At 54.6% G+C, this 5,000-nt stretch overlaps 1 non-coding gene across 1 annotated transcript; it reads left to right on the forward strand.

Moving 5' to 3' along the window:
* The first annotated feature begins 3,125 nt into the window (after positions 1-3,125).
* On the forward strand, positions 3,126-4,935 carry LOC144423671 (small subunit ribosomal RNA). The gene has a single exon (XR_013476136.1). It is a non-coding gene; the product is annotated as a small subunit ribosomal RNA (ribosomal RNA).
* The last annotated feature ends 65 nt before the right edge of the window (positions 4,936-5,000 follow it).

Here is a 5,000-nt window from a genome sequence, read left to right on the forward strand (position 1 = left end):
GCTGGCGGGCGAGAGAGTGCTGCGTCGCCGGCATCGGCGTCGAAAGAAGCCGAGCCAAAAAAAGTTAAAGTACAAACGTGCAAGCATACTAACCTAGCCCTAGGTAAGGCATGTCAGAGCGAAAGACAGTAAACTCGAATGAGCCAAGAAAGAGCGGTGCGGGGCCGGTCGGAGCGCACCCTTTTCTCGGTGGCTGGCGGGCGAGAGAGTGCTGCGTCGCCGGCATCGGCGTCGAAAGAAGCCGAGCCGAAAAAAGTTAAAGTACAAACGTGCAAGCATACTAACCTAACCCTAGGTAAGGCATGTCAGAGCGAAAGACAGTAATTTCGAATGAGCCAGGAAAGAGCGGTGCGGGGCCGGTCGGAGCGCACCCTTTTCTCGGTGGCTGGCGGGCGAGAGAGTGCTGCGTCGCCGGCATCGGCGTCGAAAAAAGCCGAGCCGAAAAAAGTTAAAGTACAAACGTGCAAGCATACTAACCTAACCCTAGGTAAGGCATGTCAGAGCGAAAGACAGTAAACTCGAATGAGCCAAGAAAGAGCGGCGTACGGTGCGGGGCCGGTCGGAGTGCACCCTTTTCTCGGTGGCTGGCGGGCGAGAGAGTGCTGCGTCGCCGGCATCGGCGTCGAAAGAAGCCGAGCCAAAAAAAGTTAAAGTACAAACGTGCAAGCATACTAACCTAGCCCTAGGTAAGGCATGTCAGAGCGAAAGACAGTAATTTCGAATGAGCCAAGAAAGAGCGGTGCGGGGCCGGTCGGAGCGCACCCTTTTCTCGGTGGCTGGCGGGCGAGAGAGTGCTGCGTCGCCGGCATCGGCGTCGAAAGAAGCCGAGCAAGTTAAAGTACAAACGTGCAAGCATACTAACCTAACCCTAGGTAAGGCATGTCAGAGCGAAAGACAGTAAACTCGAATGAGCCAAGAAAGAGCGGTGCGGGGCCGGTCGGAGCGCACCCTTTTCTCGGTGGCTGGCGGGCGAGAGAGTGCTGCGTCGCCGGCATCGGCGTCGAAAGAAGCCGAGCCGAAAAAAGTTAAAGTACAAACGTGCAAGCATACTAACCTAACCCTAGGTAAGGCTTGTCAGAGCGAAAGACAGTAATTTCGAATGAGCCAAGAAAGAGCGGTGCGGGGCCGGTCGGAGCGCACCCTTTTCTCGGTGGCTGGCGGGCGAGAGAGTGCTGCGTCGCCGGCATGGGCGTCGAAAGAAGCCGAGCCGAAAAAAGTTAAAGTACAAACGTGCAAGCATACTAACCTAGCCCTAGGTAAGGCATGTCAGAGCGAAAGACAGTAATTTCGAATGAGCCAAGAAAGAGCGGTGCGGGGCCGGTCGGAGCGCACCCTTTTCTCGGTGGCTGGCGGGCGAGAGAGTGCTGCGTCGCCGGCATCGGCGTCGAAAGAAGCCGAGCCAAAAAAAGTTAAAGTACAAACGTGCAAGCATACTAACCTAGCCCTAGATAAGGCATGTCAGAGCGAAAGACAGTAAACTCGAATGAGCCAAGAAAGAGCGGTGCGGGGCCGGTCGGAGCGCACCCTTTTCTCGGTGGCTGGCGGGCGAGAGAGTGCTGCGTCGCCGGCATCGGCGTCGAAAGAAGCCGAGCCAAAAAAAGTTAAAGTACAAACGTGCAAGCATACTAACCTAACCCTAGGTAAGGCATGTCAGAGCGAAAGACAGTAAACTCGAATGAGCCAAGAAAGAGCGGTGCGGGGCCGGTCGGAGCGCACCCTTTTCTCGGTGGCTGGCGGGCGAGAGAGTGCTGCGTCGCCGGCATCGGCGTCGAAAGAAGCCGAGCCGAAAAAAGTTAAAGTACAAACGTGCTAGCATACTAACCTAGCCCTAGGTAAGGCATGTCAGAGCGAAAGACAGTAATTTCGAATGAGCAAAGAAAGAGCGGTGCGGGGCCGGTCGGAGCGCACCCTTTTCTCGGTGGCTGGCGGGCGAGAGAGTGCTGCGTCGCCGGCATCGGCGTCGAAAGAAGCCGAGCCGAAAAAAGTTAAAGTACAAACGTGCAAGCATACTAACCTAACCCTAGGTAAGGCATGTCAGAGCGAAAGACAGTAAACTCGAATGAGCCAAGAAAGAGCGGTGCGGGGCCGGTCGGAGCGCACCCTTTTCTCGGTGGCTGGCGGGCGAGAGAGTGCTGCGTCGCCGGCATCGGCGTCGAAAGAAGCCGAGCCGAAAAAAGTTAAAGTACAAACGTGCAAGCATACTAACCTAACCCTAGGTAAGGCATGTCAGAGCGAAAGACAGTAATTTCGAATGAGCCAAGAAAGAGCGGTGCGGGGCCGGTCGGAGCGCACCCTTTTCTCGGTGGCTGGCGGGCGAGAGAGTGCTGCGTCGCCGGCATCGGCGTCGAAAGAAGCCGAGCCAAAAAAAGTTAAAGTACAAACGTGCAAGCATACTAACCTAACCCTAGGTAAGGCATGTCAGAGCGAAAGACAGTAAACTCGAATGAGCCATGAAAGAGCGGTGCGGGGCCGGTCGGAGCGCACCCTTTTCTCGGTGGCTGGCGGGCGAGAGAGTGCTGCGTCGCCGGCATCGGCGTCGAAAGAAGCCGCGCCGAAAAAAGTTAAAGTACAAACGTGCAAGCATACTAACCTAACCCTAGGTAAGGCATGTCAGAGCGAAAGACAGTAATTTCGAATGAGCCAAGAAAGAGCGGTGCGGGGCCGGTCGGAGCGCACCCTTTTCTCGGTGGCTGGCGGGCGAGAGAGTGCTGCGTCGCCGGCATCGGCGTCGAAAGAAGCCGAGCCGAAAAAAGTTAAAGTACAAACGCGATGCTAATGAGCGAGCCGTTGTCTCGACTAATATGTAGGGGGCGTTCGATCGAGCGTCTGGCTTGAGCGCTTGTCGGCCTAGCAGAACGGTCGCATTGTTATGCCCGGGTTTTAGGCACCGCTGCAGGCGGCCGGCAGAGCTCTTGTTTGTGCGAAACTGAATGGATCGAGCCCGAGAGAGGGCGAGCAAAGAAAAAACGCAAATCGCTCCGCCTGGCACTGCCGGCGAGAGCGTGGACGTCGCGGCCAGCGACTGTCGAAGCTGAGTACGGCCGCAGGCGATCGCCTCGGTCTTAAACGAATGCGACGAGCACGCGCCGGGCGGCCCAGCAAGGGCCGAGCGCAGCTGTCGCAGCTATCTGGTTGATCCTGCCAGTAGTGATATGCTTGTCTCAAAGATTAAGCCATGCAGGTGCAAGTACGAGTTCTCGTAAAGCGAAACTGCGAATGGCTCATTAAATCAGTCTTGGTTTATTTGGTCTCGTAAGCGAAGTGGATAACTGTGGTAATTCTAGAGCTAATACATGCATTAAGCGCCGACTTCGGGAGGCGCGCTTTTATCAGATCAAAACCGACCGGGTTCGTCCTGTGACGTTTGATGACTCTGGATAACCACGCGGATCGTACGGTCTCTGCACCGACGACGTATCATTCAAGTGTCTGCCCTATCAACTGTCGAAGGTACGCTACGTGCCTACCTTTGTGATAACGGGTAACGGGGAATCAGGGTTCGATTCCGGAGAGGGAGCCTGAGAAACGGCTACCACATCCAAGGAAGGCAGCAGACGCGCAAATTACCCATTCCCGACACGGGGAGGTAGTGACGAAAAATAACAATACAGGACTCTAACGAGGCCCTGTAATTGGAATGAGTACATCCTAAAACTCTTAACGAGTATCCATTGGAGGGCAAGTCTGGTGCCAGCAGCCGCGGTAATTCCAGCTCCAACAGTGTATGCTAAAGTTGTTGCGGTTGAAAAGCTCGTAGTTGGATTTTGGGCGAGCGCCGCCGGTCCGTCGCAAGGCGTGTCACTGGTTGCGTTCGCCTCACCTTCGGTTCTCCGTCGGTGCTCTTGACTGAGTGTCGGCGGTGGCCGATAAGTTTACTTTGAAAAAATTAGAGTGTTCAAAGCAGGCTGTTCGCCTGCATAGTGTTGCATGAAATAATGGAATAGGACCTCGGTTCTATTTTGTTGGTTTTCGGAGCACGAGGTAATGATTAAGAGGGACAGACGGGGGCGTCCGTACTCTGCCGTTAGAGGTGAAATTCTTGGATCGGCGGAAGACGAACTACTGCGAAAGCATTCGCCAAGAATGTTTTCTTTAATCAAGAGAGAAAGTCAGAGGTTCGAAGACGATCAGATACCGTCCTAGTTCTGACTATAAACGATGCCAACTAGCGATCGGGAGGCGTTACCATGACGACCTTTCCGGCAGCTTCCGGGAAACCAAAGTCTTTGGGTTCCGGGGGAAGTATGGTTGCAAAGCTGAAACTTAAAGGAATTGACGGAAGGGCACCACCAGGAGTGGAGCCTGCGGCTTAATTTGACTCAACACGGGGAAACTCACCCGGCCCGGACACAGGTAGGATTGACAGATTGAGAGCTCTTTCTTGATTCTGTGGGTGGTGGTGCATGGCCGTTCTTAGTTGGTGGAGCGATTTGTCTGGTTAATTCCGATAACGAACGAGACTCTGGCATGCTAAATAGTTACGCGACCTTCTCGGTCGGCGTCTAACTTCTTAGAGGGACTAGTGGCGTTTAGCCACACGAGATTGAGCAATAACAGGTCTGTGATGCCCTTAGATGTCCGGGGCCGCACGCGCGCTACACTGAGTGAAGCAGCGAGTGTCTAACCTAGGCCGAAAGGTCCGGGTAACCCGTTGAACCTCATTCGTGATTGGGATAGGGACTTGCAATTGTTTCCCTTGAACGAGGAATTCCCAGTAAGCGCAAGTCATCAACTTGCGTTGATTACGTCCCTGCCCTTTGTACACACCGCCCGTCGCTACTACCGATTGAATGGTTTAGTGAGATCCTTGGATCGGCCCCGTCGCGGCTGGCAACGGCCGCGTCGGCGTGTCGAGAAGACGATCAAACTTGATCATTTAGAGGAAGTAAAAGTCGTAACAAGGTTTCCGTAGGTGAACCTGCGGAAGGATCATTACCGAAAGTGGTGGTAGGCCCCGGCCGACCGCGCACTTAATTGTCTTTGGGTGCCGCCGAGAGGGC

This window comes from Styela clava, chromosome 5, assembly GCF_964204865.1.
Source record: "Styela clava chromosome 5, kaStyClav1.hap1.2, whole genome shotgun sequence".
Lineage (NCBI taxonomy): Eukaryota > Metazoa > Chordata > Ascidiacea > Stolidobranchia > Styelidae > Styela > Styela clava.